The sequence below is a fragment of the Sturnus vulgaris genome, chromosome 1 (assembly GCF_052056855.1).
Source record: "Sturnus vulgaris isolate bStuVul1 chromosome 1, bStuVul1.hap1, whole genome shotgun sequence".
NCBI classification, from domain to species: Eukaryota; Metazoa; Chordata; class Aves; order Passeriformes; family Sturnidae; genus Sturnus; species Sturnus vulgaris.
Window position 1 is genome coordinate 28,538,245 of NC_142243.1, and position 25,863 is coordinate 28,564,107.

The window sequence follows — 25,863 nt, forward strand, 5'->3', positions numbered from 1 at the left end:
TTACAAGGAACTTACAAGAACTTACAAGGAAGCAGAATTTCATCTCAGCAATTAGTTTTGCCCGAGTTTGAAATGTATTACTTGTGTCTTTAGACACCATCTTGTGTGTAACAGAGCTGGCACATGTTGTTTGTGTTACAATGCTAAACTGTTTAAGGACAGTTCAAAAGTATAATAAATTAGCTTTTTAAACATAAAGTACATTGTAAATTGAGAGATTTCTTTCTTCAAGTCCTGCAATGCAGGAAATACATTACAAATAACTGCTTTTAAGCACCCTTTGCTAAGGAAACCAACCATCAAAGCAGTATGGCTGAGGATTTTTGGAACAGCTAGAAATGCTTTGCTCTGCTGGAGAGCTGAAAGTGTAGTCACGGCCTTGGGACATACAAGCACTGGAGAAGAACTCCCCACAAAGTTTTGAAAAGTCTCTTCTCTCTTCTTCTGCAAGCCAGTCTGCAAAACTTAACCTTCGATTTGAAAAAACCTGAATGTGCACAGAGAGACCTCTGACTGTCATGCCTAGCATCACTTCTCTTTTCATCCTGTTCCTGCACCAGTCTCTACCCATCTCATGTCTCTCTTTTCACTACTCTGTGCATCAGTGCAGTCAGGCAGACCCTTTCTATTCTGTAATTGTATGCTCTGTAGCATCAAGGAATCTCAGGCTTGATTATGGCTCCAAGGTGCTGCTGTAGCAGAAATAATTATGTAGTAGAAAAGGAGAACAGGATGATCTAGGAGCTTTATCTCTGCCTAGGGCCATGGTCCCAAATTGGAAAAAGCAATTCATTATGTCTGCTGAGTTTTCAATTGCCAGGTCTTCTGCAGAAGGCTGGTAATCACAACAATTCCCATTTAATGCAGGTAGACATAAAGGACAGAGAATAAGACCAGAGAGGTATGTTGTGGAGGGCTTTTTTTGCTTTGCTTAGTGTTTTTTGGGTACGGGTTATAATCAGATTATAATTTGTTATAATTAAGGCTTGTAGTTATAATTAACTACATGTGAATAAAACAGAATACAATAATTCCTTTGACTGTATTTTTGAATACAGCTGTCTAAAAATATCATTGCTATTTTAGGTTCTCTTCTTAACACAGAAAAGATGGTAACCAAGCCTCACTATTTACTGATATCTTCGTGAAGTGCTTCAAGGAACTTTCCCTAGCAAGGCATTGTTGCTTACTAAATTAAAAGCCTTTATGATAAATTTAAGTAAATTCTAGTATTATGTATTTTCTACAGTAAACTCCATTCATTATGAGTGACATTACAGCTAGCATGTTGTAAGCTCATAATGCAGAATCAAAAAATGCAAATGGGACTTGCATAGACTTGCAAAACGGTGTCCTGAACTGCCTCAGATGAGGTTTTAGGAATGAGTAACATCACTTCTTTGCAGTCATTTCAACCCTCATAGAGCTTTAAAACCTTATGGGCTTTGTAAGAATCCTAGAGATAATAGAAAAGAAAAATTTCTATACAGTTTGCAGGTAAAATATTACCTGTAAATAAGTTTTTAATAACACTTACTAGCTCATTAGCATAGGAAGAAAATGCTCAAAATTTGGAGTGAATCTTCAAGTTTAAAAAACAGCATAGTTTTCAAATAAATTATAGATGAGTCTACAGAAATATCTTGCAATTCACATTAAGTACAGTATACTTTTTACATAACTATTAGTACAGAGCAAAATTCCTATTAATTACTTCGAATTGTTTACATGCAGTAGATGCAAAAGCAATTAATCCACTTCATGACATAAAACCTCAGTTGGTAACCTAATGAAAACAAAAAGTTAAGAAAAATTAAGCTAAATTATAAACATTCACACATGGGCAAATGAGACTTCCAGGAAATGAGAGAAGCCAGAGGCAATGACAATTGCATTTCAAGAGCTGTCTTCAGTGAATTCACAATAACATTTTTAAAAATACACCTAAAATTTCACAGGAGATCTGTTACAAGTAATATTTTCCAGTTGCCCAAGTCTAACACTGTGTAACTCACAGTTTCCCACACACACACGTTTTCTGAATAGAAGAGAAATAGATAAATCAATGAACCTAGAGAGGTATTAAAGTTAAAATTGTTACGAAAACTTGAATTTTTGCATTTAACAAATACTAATAAAAAAAGATGTTTCAGAGTAACATGGGATACATAATGTTATACTATTAATATTGCACTACTTTTGTTGCCCGTTGCTAACAGTGGTGAAATGGTTGAAGAACATAAGATGGACCAGAATCCTTGTATAAATCTCACACTGAATGACTCCAGTTCTTTTGTAAGACTTTCTTATATTATCCTCCTTATGTAACTATTATTAGGTTATGTTTAATATAATAAAATGTTATCCAAAGGTTGATGTAAGGACTGGAATATAGATGCTCCTGTTTCTCATTTGTTGACTCAGAGTTGTAATTTCTGCAATACTGAACTTATGAAATTTATTCATTTATTTATTAATAAAAAGCCCAGAGCCTGAGCCATACTAAAACTGAAATGACCAATTCCCATATTTGGCACAAAATCTGGAATTCCAGCCAAATGTAAGGAAGAGCTTTTCTGAAATGGAGCTTGATTTCAATCATATGTGAGTGAATGATGTGGTAAGGTGCTTGTTTCAAGGCTGTCCCCAGGTCATAAGAAAAGCATTTGGAGTTTTATGGAGATATCTCATCATTATCTCTTTCAAAACCTCATCAACTCTACAGGACAAATCTGTCTCAGCCAAGCTGGCACTAAAAAGAAGATGTTCATCTAGTCTAACTTAATCTTTTTTTCTTCTCAACGTAGGGCAGAAGGGCTTTTTTTTCCATAGTTACTAGGGTATTTCCTTTGAACTTCTTCCAGAATACTTTTATCTTTTCCACATGCACTGACAGACAATCCTATGAAGTATGTATGTATTTGTGAAACATTCTGTGCTTCATTACCAATTCTTTGCTGGATATAGCACAGGAAATTGAGCCCATTGTTAAAGCCAAATTTTTGACTTGCTGATTTAGGTGTTTTAATATCCAGTAATATATAAATAGACTTCAGAATATTACAAGTGAAAGATAAAATCAAGAACACTAATTCTGAGAGTTTTTCAAAGTTATTATTTTGAAAAGCCGATTCGTTGTTATTAGGTATTCTGAGTCAATATAGCTACATGCTTTCTAAATTGAAGAGAGCATTTTTTAAAAAATTAAAGTATGTACTTCTTTTAAAAAGTTGTATCAGTAAGTGTTTATGAGTGATAAGAACCTCATGAAAGAGGTTGCTGGTTGAGGATTTCTGACGTTGCTTTTTGATGGCTTTTTGCTTTTATTTTTTTGTTTTAAAGGCAGAAAAATCTGAACTTAATTGAGTGTATCTAGTTTTTATCCTTGAAAACATTTATATCACTTTAAAAAAGTATTTCCATTGTGGCCTTCAGGATGGAACCATTTTAGCATTTCCTCCAAAACCCTTCCCTTGCAATTCAAAGATCAAGTCTTCAGTAAAAGAAAAACATCTAATCTCTATACCTAGACACTTAATCCATTCTAAACTGATATCAAACGCTCATAAAAAAGGCAAACCAAACTTCAAAGAGTTTCTTTTCTTAAAAGATTATTTTAAAAAGCTATTACATAGGAATACATACAAACAGTTCCACAGAAAGATATAAAACCAGTTCCACGGACTATATCAGTGGTTCACAAAGTAGAATTCTCTGACTTAGATTTCTAAAGCAGTAAGAAGTGAGCTGCCTTTGCAGTACAAACCACTGCTCAAACCTTGCCTTTTTACTCTGAGGTCTTGTGCTCCTCGTGCAGCTTGTAGTGCAACTCCTTTCATTTCTCCCTGGGTAGCTCACTAAAAAGCCTGGAAACAGTGGCTGTACTGGGGCTCTCCAACACTGGACAGCAGCACTGGGACAAAAGCTATGCCAAAGTGCTTCTATTTGGGCTGCCATCTTCTCTTTAAGGGAAAGAGACAATGAGTGGACTGCTTGTTAAGCAGCCAAAGAATTGACACCCCAAAATGAAAAAGGACATCATGCTGGATTGTGCCTCCTTCCTTGCATGAATGTGATGAGTGATAGAAAGATGAAAAGATAGAAATTTCTTGTATTGATCCAATTACTCTATTGTACAAAAAGCTTTCTAAGAGAAGCAGAAAACTCAACCAAAACAAACCAAAAAAACAAACTAGGTTCTCACTAAGACAGTAAAGTTATTGCAAATGTTGTCTTTTTATTTTTTGGAGAAAACATGAATGCTAACTTATTCTGACAAATGATTAAGGCAACACAGTGTCCAGAAAATTTCACAGAAGACTGTAGAGAAGCATAGTCTACATTACAGATCTCCCCTAACTTTAAGACACAAAATTCCAGCCACCTTAACCATAAATAGCAGCCTCATTATGTTCTTTTATTTTTATAGTCAGAAAACTCATAATTCAAAAAATGTTGAATTCAAGACTCCCTATCACATGTTCTGCTACCATTAAAGATTGTTAGCAAACAACTGTCAATGAACTACTAGGAATTGCAGGTATTCTTCTAATGAACAAAAATAAGTAGGTTGAATCTTTCTATTAGCAATTGTCTAAAGACAGTTAAATAAATATTGGCTTAATATCACAATGGGTTGATTGATCTTTTGCTCAGGGAATGTGAATCTTGTAAACAAAATTTCACTGACCACTCAAGAAATAAATACACATTATTAGTGCTCTTTCTGATAGGAAAGATGATTTAAGGGAAGTGTTTTACTTATCTTAGAAAGTAAAGTGGTTTCAATAAAGACTTGTCTAAAATTATACTTGAATGCATTATATGCCTTGTATCTCTAATTATCTGATATCCGTTGCTAAACATTGTGGGGGTGGACATTACAGGGACAGAGGTCTAGATGATCAGGTTATTCTTGATTCTACTGACTCAATAGTAGGGAGCATTGAGCCTAGTTTCTTTCTGATTCATCTGTTACAGCAGCTATATGAATTTGCATGAAGTCCACATAATTCATCTTGACATAAGTAAGATTTTTTTTTACAGTGAGAACAATCCATACCTAGAAGAAGCTACTCAGGGTTGTGACTGAGTCCCTATCACTGGAGGTTTTCAAGGTGCAATTGGACAGGGTGCTACATCATCTCATTTAGAGTCTCTTTCCTATGAAAGGTCGGACCAAGTGATGTTTCAAGGTCCCTTCCAATCTGGGCTGTTCAATAATTCCGAGTTTGTGTTAGTAAGGGATCTGGTAAAAAATTTGATAGAAGTTTCTTTGCTACGTGTTATTTAACTTTAGTTAACTATCTATACCCATGAGATACGTGGAGAAGGCATAAAATAAGTATAGTGACAGTGGTGTCTTCTCCAGATGCTTCATTGCTCTGAAGTGTCATTTCACTCATGTGTGCAATGTGACTGCATTGGCCCCAGAAGACTTCAAAACAGGATCAAAATTACTCTTTGCAGCCAAATTATAAGTCCATTAGACCATTAAAACAGATCCTAGTATATCTCATTTATTAAAAGGGCGGCAATGTTTGTGAAAAATAGCTCCTTTTTCCCAGATGGAATAAGAGCTGCTCTCTGCAGTCACAGAGACATTTGGCAGTTACATGATGTTGACACAGCTGCAGACCCTGGTTGCTGCATCAGTTTCACATGGCTCTGCTCTTTCTTTCCTCCCTCTTAAAATCTACAGAAAAGTATTGGACAGCTTCTCACCTTGTTGGTTTTGTGCTTGAGTTGTGCTTGAGTGATGGAGTTGAGACTCCATCACTGTCTCTCTTGATGTAGGCACATTTGGCTTTTGTATTTTCAGTAGGGTTATGAAGTCAGCTCAGTGCCTGTCTGAATACAAAGTTGGTTGCTGGTATGACAGGGTCAAGAGTTAAATGGGGACAGAGCAACAAAGACAAAACACAGATGAATTAACTCACATGGGCGGGAGTGAACCACACAAAATAAATTCATATTGTCTGTGTTTAGTCAGGTGTCTTACTGGATCCTTTGGTTTTCCTAAATGTGAAAGACTTTTGTGTCTAACTTATCATACAACTAAAAAAAAAAAAAATTCTGAAAAGAGAAGGCAGAAAGGAAAAAGATATTAATATTTCAACATTATGACCCACTGGGATTGTGAAATATTTCTGCTTTAAATCACTGAATAGTGATCCACTGCTACAAATTTTTCCTGGAAAATACTAGATGAAATGTAGATAACACAGCACAGATTTCTAAGACACAAATCTCTACTTTCCCTTCCCTTTTTTTTTTTTTTTTGATTGATGAGTAACTGTTTTTTATGACAAGCTCATGCTGTTAAGTTAAATAAAGAGACTCTGATACAGTCAGATTTGTCCCCAACACAAAGTTTAGTGTTCACACACTCCTTTTTTTAAACTCCTCCAAACATTTAATGTTCTTTTGGCAATTGCTTCTCTTGGAAGTGTTTCTAGAAGCTCCTTCAGAAAAAATTTTCATTGTCATTATATGGGGTAAAGGGCAGAGAAAAGGGAGTTTTATTCTTGCACCTTTTCAAGTTTTAAGCTGTGTCTAAATGGGAGCTACTGTGAGAGATACAGATACATTATAATTAAAAGTAAGAACATCTTACTCCTTATTTTGAGAACTGGCTTATCAATTATCCATCTGTGAACTACCAGGAGAAAAAAACCCGTGCTTTCTATTAATTATTTAAGTGCAATTTTCTTTCCATGGAGAGCCAGGTGTTAGGAATAAATAAAATGGGGTTTAGAACTAATCTTTGTGTAGCTATTAGCAAATTTTTGTATCAAAATTATATTGACTGCCATTTTAAAATAATATTATTTGAAATATTTTTTCTTCCATCACACTAGATTCAACTAATTTTTGCATTCTCTACTGGTGCTAAATTATTTGCTTCATATTCTTTGACAAATCTTAGGCCAATTAAATTCAATTTAGCAAGAGTGACTACAGATCCAAAAATTTAACTGGTGACATATCTTGATATTTTTTATACTCCACTTATATAATAATAATTTTATGTATTTTAGACACTATTATATAAGCTTCTTACTGTATAGTACTCCTTTATAAAGCAATTTTTGCCACAAAAAGAAAAAAAAATCGACAGTTCTCCACTGGCTTTTAAACTGTTTTACAAAAAAAATATTCCACATATGCCACATTACCAAAGGCAAATGGACTACATTTTCTCCATGCTCAGCAACACTGGAAATCCTGGAAGTTGAATCATAAGGGAGGAGAAATGCAAAAGTGCCTTCTGGGATCAAGGTAACAGGCCTGTCTGGTACACCTAATGTTTTATACACAGCCACTGAGAGTTAAATGTCACTGAAAACTTTTGAAGCAAAGTCCTGTATGAGTAAATTAGGTGTGTCCTTCCTCCACTGATGGGCACGGAATTGAACCTTGCCAGGCAGTTTGCTGTAAATCACTCTGAGGCTCAGGTACATCTATGTGGCTCACTAAAATGTAACATAACTACTCCCTCAGGCTCCTCCAACAGGCAGCAGCATCGTGGTTGGTCTAAGATGAGGGTAAAACAGATGGAATTGCTTGCTTCAAACATTGATATTAGTTAGATGAAAGAAGACAAGTATTTCCAGTTTCCAACAGTGCCCTCTAATCTAGTTTTTGCAATCCCATCACAATAAAAGCAATTAGATTAGCAGGAGAAAGATCACCATCTTCTTTCCAATGACCAACTGAAGCCCTAAAATGCTGACGTTTTCTAAGAAATTGAAATGTATTAACGATATCTTTCTGCTCAACTTTGGATCAGAACAGGCTGTACACATCTCTCTCTCTAAACAGGCATTAAAAAACCCACCCCAAAACCCAAACGAAAAAAAATAAATCTCACAACAGCTAAAGTTGAATACCTGGGGGATTTGCATACTTTATAGTGCCTAATTACTTTATATACAAAAGATTAACTATCTGGATTTTTGCCTGGTATTTATGTTCTATACTTGCAATTATTCTTAGTGCCCAACTGGGATGGGATCACAAAATACTTGGCTCTTGATTTAAGTGATATATCAACATTCCAAAGATATTAGAAAGTCATTGTACTTCACAGACTTCAAAAACAAAACAAAATTTAAATAACCAGAGAGAGACAATTTTTTTGAGCTTATGGAAGATGGAGAACATACCCGATTTTAATTTAATAGATGGGCTCAAAAAGTCCTAAATAAGAATAATAATTTTTAAAAGTTGCTTCTTGTAACTGGGTTTATTTTTGGAAGAATTGCTGTGTTTTGTCCCATGAGAACTGTAGCTCTGATGTTTCCTGAATAGATCTTGACCTCCTCAAGTGCTCTTTGCTAAAGAAGTTACAGTGGAGATTACACACCCTAAAAATAGTAATTCAAATGATACTTATGAATTTTAATCCCTTTTTGATTCCTTCTCAAGGCAGTTAGCAGGCAAGAGGCCTCTCCTCTCCTTGGAGTGATGTGAAGCTACCCCCAACCAAAGCTTGTAGCTGGATAGAATAATAATCCTGCAATTACTCGCTGTATCTAATTAACTGGATATAGTTTTTGTCATGCTTTAAGTCAGAACTGAGGCATCAGTTAAGACTTGTGCAAACCCTCAATTCCATCCATCAAAATATCTTGCCACTTCTTTGGTAGGGGCCTGAATGCTTGGCATAATACACAAACCACCTTCAGAGACATCATTAATGAACTGTAATGTAATGTAATGGATCAAACATGGTCCCTAAAATTGTGAAAAACTCTGAAATCAGACATTTCATGCATATTTTTCCAGATTCGTTTTTTAATCAAAGAATGAATCACTCAGAACAGTAGTTACTACTCAGGTTAGCTAAAAGGACAGACTCCTTCATTCAAAAGTCTGAGGAACAAACAGTACTCAAATAGATCTAAACTATTTCATTCTATTTTATCTGTATCTGCTGTTTACACAATACAGAATCTATTTCTCTCTCTGCATCTTCAGACAGGAGCTCAGATGATTAGATGGTTTGGTTATGTTTCATTTGATTTTGAGGATTTGTGGTTTGTTCTTATCTTAAATCCATACTTTCTGTATTTCTAACATAAATAGCAGTCTTCTAGCTGCCCTTTAGTAGCTGTAAGTCTAAGATGACAGATTCAAGACAACTACATGCTGTGTCTGGAGATATACCCCTCACCACAGTGAGAAAGATAAGCCTGTGGATCAGAGATACCAGAGCCTGAAAAGGTATTAATTCATGGAGATCATCTGAAATTTTGTCTGGTGGCTTCCAAATGCTTCCCGAGGAAGAGTTTGATGCCTAAATATGGAGTAATTAATCTGTCAAAGCTGTTGGTGAAGTCACAGTGTCCTGGAACATGCCGTTCTTGGAAAGGATGCTCCATTTTGGTTACCTTTTGACACTTGGGTCTGCTTTTTCCAATGTCCACAGCAAACATGTCAACAATTGAACCACTATGGATCCACTACAGTGATTGAATTAGAGAAAAATGGTTCCTGGACCAATCACAGATCACATTTGTTCAGCTGTTCTTAAGGTTCTGCCTTTAGCCAGTGGGTTCCTTCTTCAGACATGACAAAGAATAAGAATAGCCCTATGCACTGGGTCCAAACACCACAAGGTACTACCTCTCCTGCAGCTTGAATAAAAAATATCAAAGCCACAGCTCTATTTCATAAACAAGGAATCATGATGGCTGTTTTTTACTGGATGTAATCAGGCAACTATTAAGATTTCAGAATTGACTTCTCTGCTTTACCTATGTGCTAAATACAGTGTCATTTTAGTCTTTTATCAGAACCGCATGGTCTGTTTATGACATATCTTCAAATGTTATTTTTGGATCTTTTCCAGTCTAACTGTCTTGCTTTTACAATTACACTGCTGCTTTATATAGATCTCATTTAGTCCTTGATGGACTACAGACATCCTGTTTGCTGGCCTATTATCCAACTTCTTATCAGTTCCACTCTAAACCATTATTTCAGAGAGTATCTGTTGTAGTTGTGCAACTTTCTCAAACAGCGTTTTAATCTACCCTGTCTAAAAAAACTTTTCCACGTACTTGAAAAACTTTTTCTAACTAAAGAAAATACAGCACATTTTAAGACAACCCGACAAGAAAAAGCAAACAAACTAAAATACAACAATATTATTACTTTTATCATATGAAACAGAAATATATCTTGCATAAGTCCAATGCCTGCACAAATTATCACACTTCAAGCAAAAGCCTCTAACAAATTAAGTTCTCCTTTTGGACATTTCTGAAGCATTGGAATTTATTTTCAACATGTCACCAGAGCTGCAAGAGGGATCTGACCAATAACCTTAGACTAGGAATAAACCTCCTTGTAAATGCACTCAATTCAAGCACAAGACAGATCATAATTTTAATTTTTTTCCTGAAGAGAAATGTTTTCTCAGGCTGAAGCAAAAGGTCTGTTTGCAGGCACTGAACTCTCTATGCTGAATGATAGGAGAAAGCAGATACAGCATATATAGTTCTGGAATTACATTTAATGTTCAAGGGATAAACTAAGCTAACTACGTTGTAAATTTTTTAAAAACACCCTGTTGTTTCAAAATGCCAAGGTTTAGCACCAGCTATTTGGAGAGCTGATCATAAGAATCATTTTTATTACATTACATTACATGTAACCTCAGGCCAGACACAATTGGTTGATGTCAACTGCTCACTGAGAAGTATCTCCACTTGGGAAAGGAACATTTGTAAATATGTTGCTCCCACCAGCTAAGACAAAGTTATCCCACCATCCTCATCAGAACACTTTGCCTCACCTTAATGACATGTATTTTGCTGATGCAATTACACCAAGGGGTGCAATTCCCATTAAATAAGGAGGATGTGAGGAATGAGAATTAAAGACTGCCCCATTTAATGATCACTCATTACAGAACAATGGCAACTTCCAAACTAGTTCATAGCAGAATATTTTTTCCTGAAAAAATTCTTATTGTGAGAGGCGTGAAGAAAATTGGAAATCCAGGATGGTTGGCACTTTCAGCTTCTACGTACAATTAGATAAAAAGATTCCCTTTTAAAATATTTATTAAAAGTACCTAAAAAATTTGTATCATAATAAGAATAATAACAAAAATAAGAATAAGAATACCACCAATATCTCAATCACTGAATTTCTAAAAGCAGTCAGCAAAAAGATTGCTCTGCAATTTTACCAGAGGAAGTAGAGAAGGAAATGGAGAATTATTCATGGATGGTGAAAAGTGGTCTTAATGGAAATCTTCAATAATGTCATCTTGAATGATGACCTACTCCTCACAGAACCATCACAAGAGAACTAACCTTGTTTATGTTAACACTCCAAAAATATAAAAAAGGCACTTCGTAGCTGTGATTGCTTACTTTGCAAATCTGTACCAGTTTTCCAAGGAGTGAATCAAGCAAAACAGTCTCCAAATTTCTGTAACTCCTTTCACCAAAAAGACTGAATTGGGATTTCAGCAGCAGAGAATTACAATCAGCTTCTGCCTCAGAGCTCCCATGAGCTAAGTACACTAAAAGCCAAAAATAATCAGTTTTCTGACTAAGCATTTTGTTTTCTAGTTGCTTGAAGATGTTTAGAAATATCTTGCAGTGCTTGTCAGAACTTTCCTGAGTGGCTGGAAGGCTTTGATGCATGGCTGTTCTTACAATGCCATGGCTGATGAGATCTACAAACAATGTAATGAATCTCTGCATCTCCTCCATGAAAAGTAAACAGTATCAAGCTTACAATTTTTGTCCTCTTCATTAAGAAGGTCCTTCTAGAAATTTCTGTATTTCTATCCTTTTTCCAGCACACAACCAATTGCACATTAACTAACATTGTAATTCACTAACTTCATTGAATGATATGAGGCAAATTAGCAGTATTGCATTATTGTTTTTCAAAGTAAAAATTTAAGCTATCAGCTGCCGTAGCATTGCATATGGACTGAACTTTGAGTGCTACAACAGATGGTTCATTGGTCTATGTTACTGTTATAATTCTAAATATCAGCTCCTACCTTCTGCTATTATGAACCCAGATCTTGATTGTATCAATGCATTTTTAGAATACTGTATTTTGATGTGCTATGCTGCTCCTACTGTTTTCATTAGCTACAGATAGTCTACCAGTCTACTAAGTATGTAAAATTAATTGCAAGAAGTGTATTATGTAGTCCTTTTGTCCAAAGCTCATGATTTTTATCAATGGTCCATCCAAGACTGGAAAAGGACATTATGAAAAAAATATAGAGCATTTTCTAACCAGGACATGTTAATATCAAGTGTGAATGTACAAGAAACGAAATCTTAGAACTTATTTTTCTCCTCTTCTTTACGATTTACACTTTTTTCCTCCATAGCGACTTAAAATGTTGTTGAGTTGATAAAAATATAAGATTAATCATCTGTGTATCATCTAACTTAATAGAATTGTTTTTCTACCTAATAATTGGGGAACAGTGAAAGCAGAGTTGAATTTTTCCACCTCATTCTTTGATTTGAAACTGAACCTAAAAGAGATACACTTTCACCCCCTTGGGGGAAAGAAATAGAAAATTAATCTTCCATTGCTGTTCTGCCTCTGTTAGCAGCGGGGTATGAGGTCACACTGCTGCCTCAATAAAGATTGCTCAACCTCCTACGCCAAGTGATGTGATCCTGCAGAGTATGAACAGCTTGTCTATGAAAGGAACTCCGGATGCAGTGGCTCTATAAATACCTAGCCTTTGCTGTTAATAAGGTATATCAGCTGGCAAAATGTCCTGCAGATGACTAAAGGCTATTGAACAGCAGTTTTCCAGCCTTGTAAAATTGCCCTCCCACACCTCCTCCTTAGAGTTCACCCATGCGCAGGCATAAATCTGGACAGAACTGTAAGTTCCCAAGATGCAAGGTGCAAGACATAAATACAGGGATTTAATGCCCACTTTCTTCCCATGCCATCATCCTCCAAGATGGAGGATACAAAAGAAGGGGTGGGTGGTGTGGTGGTGGTTCCTGAAAAGCAAATACTGCAGCTACTGACTCCCTAAAAAGGCTGGAAGTGGCTGGATCATATTTTCAGCATCACCCTCTACATTACCTGTGTTTTTTCCTTTTCTACTCTATTCTATTGAGTTGTATTTGTGAAAGAATCATAGAATATCCTGAACTGGAAGAGACCTACAAGGATCATAAAGTTCAGCTCCTGGCCCGGCACAGGACAATCCCAAGAATTACACCAGTGTGTCCAAGACTGTTGTCCAAATGCTTTTTGAACTCTGTCAGGCTGTGCTGTGACCACTTCCCTGAGGAGCCTCTTCCAGTGCTCAATCACCCTCTGGGTGAAGCACCTTTTCTTAATATCCATCCTAAACTTCCCCTGATACAATTTCATGCCATTCCCTCAAATCCCATCACTTGTCACCAGAGAGATCAGTGCCTGCCCCTTATCTTCCCCTCATGAGGAAGCTGTAACTGCAATGAGGTCTCTCCTCAGTCTCCTCCAGGCTGAACAGACCAAGTGACCTCAGCCATTCCTCATACAATTTCCCTTCCAGACCCTTTGCCATCTGCTTCGCCCTCCTTTGGATGCTCTCTAGTACCTTTATAACCTTCTTATATCATGGTGCCTAGAACTGCACACACTACTCGAGGTAAAAGACTAGTACCAGGAAAGACAAGGAAAGGAAAGCCTAGGACAGCAGCTGCAACTATTTGAAATACATGCAGTTCTAGTTCTTTCTCCCTTTAAAGGGTTTCCACTTACCAACCTCACTAGAAGATTCCAACTAATGAACCTCATCAAATATTGGCAATTTCTAACACCAGCACTATACAATATTCACTTGCATGGTTTTAATGCACATCTTGTAGGTCATGTCAAACAAGAAAGTGGAACAGATCAATATATGAAGTCACCAGATCTGTCCTCCCCACAGCCAAGAAAATAGGTATGCTGTGGCTTTTTGCAGCTGAATACAACACAAAACCAACTACTCCTGCTAAGGAGGGAAAAAGGTCAATGATAAAGGAGGAAATACAAGAACAAGGAATTTAGCTTTCCACCAGCCTCCAACCTCTTCATTTTAAGCCTCTCCCAAGATACAATTTCTTCCTTTCCTCCAGACACCAAGCTCATGGAGGAGATATTCAGTTAGTGCCTAATATGAGTTTTCAGGACATAGCATATTCTTTGACTAGAGGTTCTCCAGACCAGCTACATATGTGAAGAACCACCCCTGTTGTTTCGTTTTGAACCTGGCTCTGACTACATAATGGCTACTTGTTAATTTCTGCCATTGATTTTTTGCTCCTCCTCTCCCCACAATGAAGAAATATGGCAGCAATTTTCAGCTCAGAGCCTGTGTGCTACAAATGCATCACTGCTAAGTCTCCTCTCCAAGTTGTCTTCTTTCCCTCAGTCATCTGATTGAACACTTCAGCTCCCTAGGTTTTTACTATTTGTAACAGAAAATAACTCAGACACTTGTAATTGAAAGGTGGAAGTATAGTACTAAAAATTCCCCAAATAGACAATAAAGCATCCTCAAAAGTCCCACCACATCCTGACCAGAATGCATGATATTTTTAGAAATTATGCATGCTTTTGTGCACTACTGTTCTAGCTATTAGGAACAATATGATTTATTACACCACCTAGTCAGATTTACAATCGAACCTACAGTGGTCATATTTTTCAATATTTCATTATTGACTCCAAAAATGAAGGCAAGCTTTAAGCCCTGACTTTCAGGCATATACATTTCAGGGAACATTTTGGGGGAAAATTAAAAACCCCACATCTTTATATTAATTTACTCATATTCACCCTTTCAGCTTCCCTCTTTCTTGGTGTGATAATACAGTTTACTTACACAAACACCAAGGCTTCCCTAGCTCTTGCTCACCAAACTGGTGGCCAGTATAGTTCCCCCAGGCTCCAGCTCCAAGGCCTGCTGGCTTTTTTTATTTGCCTGTGATTACACGTCTCTGCTTGTCACATAAAAATACTTCACACAGCACCTTCTCACAGTTTGTACACTCACAAACCAAGTCGACTCTCAGCTCTTCAGCTCTTGAATCTACAAGTGTCATATTGCCTACTACTCCAATAACAATGGAAGTCCCCTCCAGTACCAAGTTTCAAACCTTTTTTCCAGAGCTGTCAGTCTCTTGCCTAATTCTGCTGTGAACACCTTTAGCATTTTATCTCCAGAGATAAATCAAGGAAGTTTTATTCCTCAGAGTCTGATCTTTAAGAAAGAGATGTTACATTTATAGATCATTTTAGGATATAATTATATAAGCACAATTTAATAATTATGAGTCATTGTGGATATGGAAAGAGTAAATCATGTTAAAGAAATCTGGTTACTTTTAAAAATGAAAAATGTTATTAGCCTAGATAAACCAAGAGTCCTGACTTAGCTGGGGTCTTAAAAAGGTTCAGAGGAAAGTCAAAATGATGGATCATTGTTATCATTAAGAAAGCTTTGTTGTGGATGGAGTAAATCTTTATTAAAATTTTTCTCCCAATATCAAGCACTTGTGACCCAGCATTCACATCTGAAAGTCTGTATCCTGAAGTCCTGAATTCTTGATGAGTTTGGGTTTTTTAGGGCATGTGCTTTTCCTGTAAGACTGTGATACATTCAATTGACTCCAGATCTGATACAGTTGCCTGCCTTCAGGTTTGAGCAGTACCAAGGTATCATTTACTACCTAGAAAAACAGGGGATTGGATGGAAAATGGAAAAGCAGCTGCTGAGAAGTGAAGTCTCACAGGACTGTAGATTAATACCAGCAGATTTTCATATTTTATTCAATAGACTACATAAAGATGTAATAAGTCAGATCATTAAATTTGCAGACGATACTAAAATAAGCAGAGTATTCAAGACTCAGAGGGATGCAAGAATAATTCTAACTTTAACAAAATAGGCTCAGAGGTGGGATAGGAAATTAAATAAGTATTCATTTAATGTAATGAAAATTGACACACTTCAGTAAAAATAATGTTCAGGACACATACTGAGACACTTACAACTTATATTATACTAAGGTATTTAATACGTAAAGAGAGAGAAAGTTATGAGCTATTCTTGCACTGCCATTCATAGTTTTAAATTCTAAGAAGACATGACCCCTGTCCTAAAGAGATAACAGATTAGCACAGACAAAATAACACACTGTCATTTAATACAGTAAGAGAGAGTGTCTGCCAGTGCAGTCTAGAAAAGAGAAGGAGATCCCTCTGGACTTGCTAGTTACTAAGATGGCTCAGAAGAGTGACTGTGATGGGCATCACCACATTTGCTATTTTCTACAAAAATATGTCTGACTAAAGGCTACTTCAAAGTTACACAAAACATTTTAAGAACAGAGTCCTCAGGTATGAAAATAGAAATGTTGTATTACCAGTTATCTGAATAACAGTCAAGAAAATTAAATGCCTATTTCTAAGAGGAGGCAAAAACACCCCAGCTGGCAAACAAAAAAAATCCCCAAATCCCAACCACTGAAAGTAGGCCTTTAACTCTCTCTTAAGGTTGATGAAGGAAAAAGGTCTGAGAATAAATCAAGCAGAAAGTGAGCAAGATGTATAAGCAATGGTAAAAAATAGAAAAAACAAAATCAAGAACATAATAAACCTACAGGCAAGCTAAATACAAAGATCCTTTGCCCTGGTTCACACCAGAAGAAAAGCAACCCCAAAAATATCATAAGAAGCACCAAAATGCTTTTAAAGTATATAATAAAAAGACTGTAACAGCCCAAGTTGTTCTTTATCAAGACTACTACAGCTTGTCATGACACATACCTTCAGAGTGGAATACCTTTTTTCATTATACTAGTGAAAAGTCTGATAAAAACTGAAAAAAACTCCTCACGATTTCCCCACTGAACCATCTATATTAAGGGCAGCAGAGTCTCCTGCTGTACTTGGTTTAGCCAAATTTCCCCACCTAGTCTAATAGCAGCCCAAATTAACTACAAGCATCTACAAACATGTAGAGAGTTAGTTAGACCTATTGTTTGTTACAATTTGAAGAGCAAAATTTGAAGGAAAAATAACAGCAGTGCTAACAGAGGGAAACTGCCAAGGTCATATGATTCATTTATGTAGGAGCTTAGCAACAAAGGAGAGCTGTGAAATACTGCAATAGCAATAAGCCATTGGATTAACACAGCATCAAGCAACATCTTGAAGGGGATCAAAGTAGTAAACAAAATGAAATTCAGTGACAAGAATGAAATAAGTGTTCAGTTTTTAGCAGCATGAAAGACTGAATGAATTGCAAAGGACCCATATCTTACAGCAATACAAACAAGAGGAGGAGAAAAGATGCTAGCTTTACCTCAGGTAAAAAAAACTGAAATAATTTTCTATTCCTTCCTTAAGGAAATATTTTGTTGATGTCTTTCCTAAATAAAGGACAAGAACTGATTTTTATAAAATAATGTTATTCTAAGATATTTAAACAAAAAGTAGAACAGTTACAGGACATAACTAAGTACTATTTAAGATTCCCAGGAAACAAAATAATTCATCTAGGATACACTGCAGTGTAAAAAAACCCGAAAAAACATACTGATAAGTAAGCACTCTGTTTCTCTGATTTAAGTTTAAAAAACATAGTTTGATAAGTTTGTGAAAGAATTACAGTAAGATGAGTATCAATATCAATCAAGTCAGAAGATATATAAAAAATACACTGTATCATTGCTCCACACAAATAAAGGGCACAGTCTGCTATACAAGTGGAATAAAATCTGTTAAAACACCACAAATTCTGATTAGTAAAGACAAAACCTAATTTAAATATAAACTTACCAGATATCAAACCTATTGTGAATGAAGAGCATGCTAGGTGACAGGATGATGTAATCGTCTTGTAAATATGAGTGCATCATCTGTCAGTCACATCTCCTTGCTCCAAGACCAAATTACATCTGCAAAATATTTTATCTTGATCACATCTGCTGTTAAATATCAAGATCTAAGATTGTACATGAATGTATACAAGTGATGACATTAAAAAGTCTAATTTAGCAATAATATTTCCTGTGCAAATCTCTGTAATGCCTCAAATACAATAATAAACATGTGGAAATACTTCTTAATAGCAAATGCCACAATTATGGGTTCAGTCCCTGTATGGGCCATTCATATTCCATGATCCTTGTGGGTCGCTTCTAACTTAGAATATTCTGTGATTCATCTGTGATTCAATTCCTCTAGAAGGTAGAAGACACACAAAAGCTGAAATCTTTATTCCCCACTATTTTTGTTTTTTTTGTCTCGTCTAGCAGTCTCCCTCACCCTATCAAGTCATTCAACCCCACAGTTGGGCCTTCAAGGTGTCTGCACTTAATGACAGTCAGTCTTGGTGAGTTTTTACTTAGTTTAATAATTCTGCTTTTCTGTTTGCAAGAGATGACAAGAAAAGAAGGGTCTACTTCCCCTCTCTCACTCACTTTATATCATAAGAATGCATGTATTACTCTGTTTAGGACAGGAAGGGTAAGGAACTCTGAAACCACAGTCTACTACTGATACTCCTAGCAACAGTATTAGGAAGCCATTCCAAAACATCTACTTCCAAATTTTTATTCTAAATTAACTGATTATTACTTTTCCCACTGTATCATAAGGCTTCCTTGACAATTAGTTTACCAGCTTTGATTTTTAATGTTAAATCCCTGAAGACTCAAAAGTTATATGCAAACGGACCTTTTATTCTCTCAGGTTCTGGTGTGCACCCCAGTTATGTTTTGACTACCTGCTGGCAGACAGCAAGAACTTTCCACTCCTTCCCTCACTGTGACAGGTGATTATGCCAGTCTGAAAGCAGTATTGTGTCCTCTCTGAACAAGAGCAATTCCCTGTTAATTCCAGCTACCATGCAATCCACAGACAGCCCAGGAAAAGCAATATTAATGACTCTTAGATTTTGGTTTATTTCTTATAAAGATGACTCCTTTTACAGTTTTCAAATAGCCTTTTTCACCTGCTTCTACACATAGGTGACTGGAACTGAATCTAATTTTCTAGGAATATATAGTCTCATTGGCATCTTGCAAGAATACCATTAAGCCTTTTCCCTCTAACAAGGAATTTCTCATTGCACACCACCTCTTTTCTCAATCCTTTAGAGATCCCTGGAACTGACTAGCAAACCCAGATATTCCTTCTCAATTACACTTAGTCACTTGTGCTTTGAGTTAGCAGCAGGTTTTTGTCATTAACCTTCAGTGAATGACATCGTTATTCACATTATGAGAGTTCATTAAATTCTTGTTATTCTATTTATTTAAGATTATACTATATCCAGATCTGTCTGTCCCGATATCTTTCAGCTTTATCAGCTAATTTTCATTTCTGCACTCAAACATTCTGTGCCAAGGTAATTAGAGAAAAGTTAAATAATAATAATAACCCCAAGACTGAGTCTCTAAGAGTCTAATATTAACTCCCACGGTGTTCTTTATCAGCTTCATCCAAGAAAATTAGAACAGGTGAACTGCATGAGATCAGAATTTCCCTTTTACCTAATTGCTTATGGAAAGTATACGATTTTTGTGTTGAATAGCCCACGAGATATTTTTTTTTAATTATTCCATAAATTCGAGTATTTTTGAACTACATAACCATTTTTTGCATTGGTAATATTCTACAGCTGTAAAGTTCACAGTTTAATTATGCAGTAGGTGAACTCCATTTTCTTTTGAACCTAACATCCTATAACTTCATTTGATGACAGTAAGTTTTTCAATATTAAAGGAAGTTGATGAGCATCCCTTTCTACTTTTGATTTTATAAAACACATATTCCTTTTACTGAGGGTAAAAAGACCTATTGTATTTAGTAATCCATTTTTTCTGTTTCCTTACATACTTTCTTATTACTGCATTTATCACAATCTCTCTCAAACTTTGCAATAATTGTTAAAGTAATGATAAATATCATATACTGTTCTTGTCTAAAAAAATCACTTACCCCATGGAGAAGTGGCAGTGATTTAATATGCAATGACCTTGCTTTTGTTAACCATGCTGCATTTTATTGTTTTGCCTATTTACCTGAGCACTTTAAATTTTTCTTCACTTCTTAAACGCCTTTGAATTCTACTAAGGTCAGATTAATGAGCATCAAATTACTTTAATTATTTTCTCTTTTTATCTAATAGAAATGCAGTATCTGTTGTTCTCCAGGGATGAAAGCACCCTTATTATTTCATTATTTTGGAACACTAAATAATGGGTGCCCAAAGCTGAACTCATTAAGCTTACCTAGTTTTGTTTCCAAGAGTTATTTCCTTTTTATATATTCAAACTCATGAATCATCCTCATTTTGCTTTCACGTTCTATGTCTTCCTCCTAATTTAAAACTGAAGCAGGGCATTCATTTGGATATGTAGACATACTTTTAAAATTTATTTTTCCATTCCTTTTACAGCTTCTGATCTCAATGTTTTGAAGAGGTATTTACTAGTGTAAAGCTTCCTAGGTAAAGTTTTCTTTGCTGATGAGTTATTTTTTTCAATTCTTTCAGATTTACTCCTAGTATATTTTTAACACAACTATTCATTTTGTTAGGTTTAGACCATTCCCTGTGTATTTATGTTCTTTATTCTGTTTATATTAATAATAACTTGTTTTATCTTCGTACAAGCTGTTTAGGTGCCATTGGGAGGGATCATTTCTTCAAAGCAGTGCCTTTCTACTAGCCTGTATCACCACGGATCTAGTGATGTACCTGAACGAGCATGCTACCCCTATAGGCTGAGCAGAGGGGACAGTGATGTAGCAGGCATCCAGGTGGCTCTGCTCTGTCACAGCTGAGATGAAGGTGGATTTTAATAAGACAGGACAGTCTCAGCCAGGATGTCTCTGTTCTGTGCTCTCAGTACACAATGTTCCCAAGGAGCTTATCAGCACAGCACTGTGCAAATCAGGCTGGAGCCTTTCTGAGCTTAATGGACCCAATTGCATGATAAAAGAGCAGAGGTCTAAATACCTTTTCAGATCTGGTTGAGAATAGTCAGGTATACTAGAATCTCCTGGCCATATCAGAAAACAGATACAGATACATATATAAAACTCCCTTGTGATATCTCTATCTCTCTATCCTTGTTTCTCGTGATCTTATCTGCTAAGAACCCTGCAGAGATATTAGTGAGTTTTACTCATTTAAATTAAATAAATTTCTCCCTGAACATGTATTTTCAAGCTTAGAAAATGAAACTTTATGCTTCTAGTATTCACTCCTTATATTCATTGTGCAACCAATCATCTTGAAAGCACTGTTCAGCAGAGAGAAGTGACTCTGCAGTGCTTGCTCACCTGAACTATGCCATAAAAATTGTCCATAAAAGTGAAATGGACACAGTACCAAACCAGGATTATTTTTATGTAGCGATATTTGCACAGAAAAGTCACAATATGCTAATTAAACTCCTTAATTATTTCCTATTTTATTCTTTTATAGACAATCTGAAACTACCAAAGAGTATGATAGAATTCCTCTTGAATAAATGAAAGGTGTGATTAATTTGGATATATTTTCATTATAAAAAGTGTCTTTACAACATCATTAACATTTAATTTCTCCCGCAGGCTCTGTAAAGGCTGAATAAGAATGGAGAACATACCACTGGCTGTAAAAATTGAACATTTCTCACTTAGCAGCAAGAGAAATGGATATGTGATTTATACAAAAACAATAATTGCATTATAAATTATTGTATGTGGTTTATTCTAGGGTTTAGACATAGAAATCTGCAAAACAAGCAGTTCAGAAAAGTAATTTGAGGCTTTGTCAAGTACTATTGCACTAAGATTGTTTGAGTCAATTACGTTTGCTATTCTAAGATCATACTTCACCTTTTCACTTCATAGTAAATTCCCTGTCTGACTCGTTCCCTGACTGATGTGTGGGTTTATTATCATAATGGAGTGAATAGGATATAGCCATGTTACTACTGGGGAAGACATACTACAATAAATTAAAGTAAAACCAAATTTTAAGATATGTGAAACAATATAAAGAAGTGCAATCCCATTTAAACCTTTGGTTTCTTGAGAAAAGAAATTTGAATTTTAATTTTTCAGAATTAACTGAAATCAAATCATATGGGAAAAAACCAAACTAAAATAAAACCCTAGCAGAATCTATAATTTGATGCAAGGAGGAAACCTCCTGATTCTTTTACAGGGAATTCTTTATCATATTTTTGTAGAAAAGAAGAAACCAGGAAAAAGCCCCAAAGTCACAACTTGTAGCAAATGGAAATGAAACTTTCATATGAAAATATTCATCATGACCCAGATGTGGAGGAAGAGAGGTGGCTTGAGGAAAATTTGCATTTCTCTGGTAAGCGTTAAGGGACTTTGAGAGTTCTCAGGCAAATAAGGAGCAAACAGAAAGGAAAGGTCCTGAAAAAATCCTGAGGACTTGCCTTGCACATTTCCCTTGCACATTTCCCATCTCCTAATTTCCCCTAGAGATTTTGTGAGGTAGCTCAGTACTGCTTACTCTTGACACTGAGGACTGACTGCTAGAGCTGTTTCACAGTGCACATGTATTTGAAAAAATGTAAAAACATTGGGTAATTTAGTGCAACATAAATGCACTGGCCACACCTACTAATTGTTTTTCAGTCTTACATTTCTGGAAAAGTCTATGACCCTTGTTGTAAGCTCTAAACAGACACAAGCCCTATTCTCAGTATAATCTATTAAGATGTCTTGCTTATTCAAAGCAGAACTAATTTCATCCCAGATACTCTGGATGGCTGTGTCCCTTTGACAGCAGAGACATCAGACATCATTGCTCATGAGGAAGGCCTGTCAGGTCTTTGCTGCTGGCTGACTGCTACTGTACCCACTCTGTTAGATTTGGTTCTGTTAATACTTGTCAAAGTCTTGTGTGTATCTACAGAGAATTCAATCAAATATTCTATATATTTCACTTTGAGGTTACAGCTTTAGTTGATAAGTTTGTTCTAAACAAACTTCAGACATCTGAGGAAGCTTCTAAGTTCACCTATCATCAAAAAAGAGAAAGGCACATTTTTCTTCCTGAATCTGATTTGAACTGCTGCTACTTTTTTTTTCTTTTTTTTGCATCAGTATTTTCATTCTTGTGTATGTTTTGATGACAGATATGTATCTGCTTTTGTTTGAACTGAAAATTTTATTGTCCAACAATTTTGCTTTTACTAATATACATTTGTATTTTTTTTCCCAAATATTATTCTTCAAAGCTCCAATAGATGTCACTATCAAAATATAAAAGAGAGCTGGTTGTGCAATGCAGTCAAAGAGAAACAGCAGGGAAGCCTCACTTGCTGGACTGCTTCAAATGCCAGCATGAGAGCATAACTCATTAAGCTAGACATCGAAGTGAGCAGCTGCCAGCCAGAGAGTGCATGTCTTCATTCTTTAAACCCTCACCGTTAGATCAAGAATATCTAATAGCTTCACTGAACATGAAAGTAACACTGAACCTACTGGGTGTTTGGGCTAATAAGCAGTTTCCTGTTAGGTTTTTTGCTCTCTGCCCATTCAACTTCAAAAAAATGACCTATCTTTTCTTTAGCCCACTTTGCACATTACTGTGCTGTGTTTTACAAATGCTCATTTCTCCTGTTGGTTCGGATCACATCTGGAGTAAGTCTGCTGTGAAGCTTTACTACTACTTTTGGAATGACATGTCAAAACATGACAGCACTACTTGAAATGGATAAGTAAAGCTTATAAGTAAAATGATTTCAGAGCTATTTGCCCATATAGAAATCTAAGCTTTTGTACTGACCAAGAAGATACTTTGTTCTTTTATCTAACCCTTAAGTTTTCCATATGCTTTCCGTATGAATATTGGAACTCTTTCACTTTTCTGAACAATCTCTTTTTTATACTGCTTGAAAGAGGAGGTAAACTCTATACCTTTACTATATGATGTTGAGATGGGTCTACTAGCTCTCCTGCCTTGGAAAACTAGCTACTTCAAAAATTAAAACAAATTACTTATTTGTTTTTAAATAAATAAAAATGTGTAGCCCCTACTTCCTGGGGACACACCTGGAAATAGGAAGCTTTCCATGTTTAAAAAACTTTGTGGCTTTTTATATAAATCTCTGCAAGCTTGTTTGGTCAATGTCATTTTGAACAAGTAGTAAAGTACTTTCATTGGTGCAAGTTCGTCAAGTTTGTCCTTGCATCAGGACCCATCCCCAAACTAAATTGTACCACAAGATGTCAGTGCAAACAATTTCCATACTGGTGGCTCCATATGATTTGCCTGTGAACTTTGTTCCAGTTTGAAGTTATTTTGAGCAACAAATATGCCCAAAAAGTTGTTAGTCTATTTACCAGCAAGTAGCTGAAGGACAAAAGAGAAGAATTGGATGATTTGTAACAGGATGACCTGTCCAGCCTAGACACTGCTTATGTAGGAAGTCTTGCTTTGTCTAGATCCCCAGACCTGCACATTAGTTTGAAGACACAGACACCTAAAAAATTCTGCTGAAGAGAAGTCTGTGGCTACAGTCTAGAGAATCTTTGAGTTAGAATACAAATGTCTTTGTAAAAAAATTATGCCTGAAGCTACAGAATTTACAATATGCTACTGCACTTACCTTTTAGACCATGTTTTAAAACAATTTGGCTGAACCAAGTTTAATGAGCTTAGGATGTGAGGGAATTCAATGAGACCAAAGAAAAAACAACCAAACACAAAGGTCAGCACAGCGACCCAATTTATGTCAGCCAAAGATCAGGCTCTTTTTAGCAAAACATAGTAGAAATAAGACCAAGCTACTGCTTCTCTCTCATCTACCTATTTCCATTTTTTTTTTTATTCCAAGACCAGCTTTGATCTGGGATGATGGGAACCTCCAAAAGGTTGGGGCATGCTGGAGACCACCAAGTATAAGCACACACTACAGGTTGCAAGGTTTCTTCCCACCAGTAATGACATGACCTGAGTACATATAATCTAAAATTAGCTCTTAGGGAACACAGCAAGTACCTTTTCCATTTGCTTTTTACCTGCTGTTTCTTGTGAGGAGGAGTTATTCTTTCATCTCTTATTCATCTTCTCTGACGTGCTACTGACAGCAGGAAATTTATCTGCAAGACTCTCTTCATGTTAGACTCAGCTCATTAGAGAAAAGTAGACTCCAGGTACTCACACATGGTGTCTAAGCAGTTTACTTGAGTGACTACCTGTAAAATGGGAAGACAGAAAGCAGGCTTAAAATGTGCAGCATCTCTCTTGACTCTTAAGACAATCTTCCATAGGTGACACATTCATAGGAGATGGGTCCTCAGCCTAGCTGCCTTTCCCCATTTGTGTGCCTTCCCAGTAGGAGGTGTAAGAAAGCAGTGAGACCTTTCAAAAAATCCAGGTGAAGCAAAGCCAAAAGCAGCATCCTTCAATAGCAATTGCCATAGCACAGAAAATCATTAACGGGATTTTAATAATCAGATTTTCTCAAACATCTGGAGTACAGGATTTTACCCAGCTATAATGGTGAAGGGCCTTGAGGGGAAGCTGTAGGAGGAGCAGCTGAGGGCACTTGGTCTGTTCAGCCTGGAGGACACTGAGAGGAGACCTGATTGCAGTCACAACTTCTTTGTGAGGGGAAGAGGAGGGGCAGACACTGATCTCTTCTCTGGGTGTCCGTGACAAGACCCAAGGGAGTGGCCTGAAGCTTTGTCGGGGAAGGTTTAGTTAGAAGATAAGAAAAAAGTTCTTCACCCAGAGGGTGGATGGGGACTGGAACAGGCTCCCCAGAGAAATGGTCACAGCACCAGCCTGATAGAGCTCAAGAAGCATTTAGACAATATCCTTGGGCA

At 36.3% G+C, this 25,863-nt stretch overlaps 1 long non-coding RNA gene across 1 annotated transcript in view; it reads right to left on the bottom strand.

Annotated features, from left to right (window-relative positions):
- Positions 1-25,863, bottom strand: part of LOC106864758 (uncharacterized) — a 50,743-nt gene extending 24,880 nt beyond the window's left edge. The window contains exons 1-2 of the long non-coding RNA XR_015802741.1: positions 25,054-25,863; positions 17,833-17,951 (exon numbers count right to left, since the gene is read on the bottom strand). This is a non-coding gene — a long non-coding RNA (uncharacterized LOC106864758). The remainder of the gene's footprint in view (positions 1-17,832; positions 17,952-25,053) is intronic.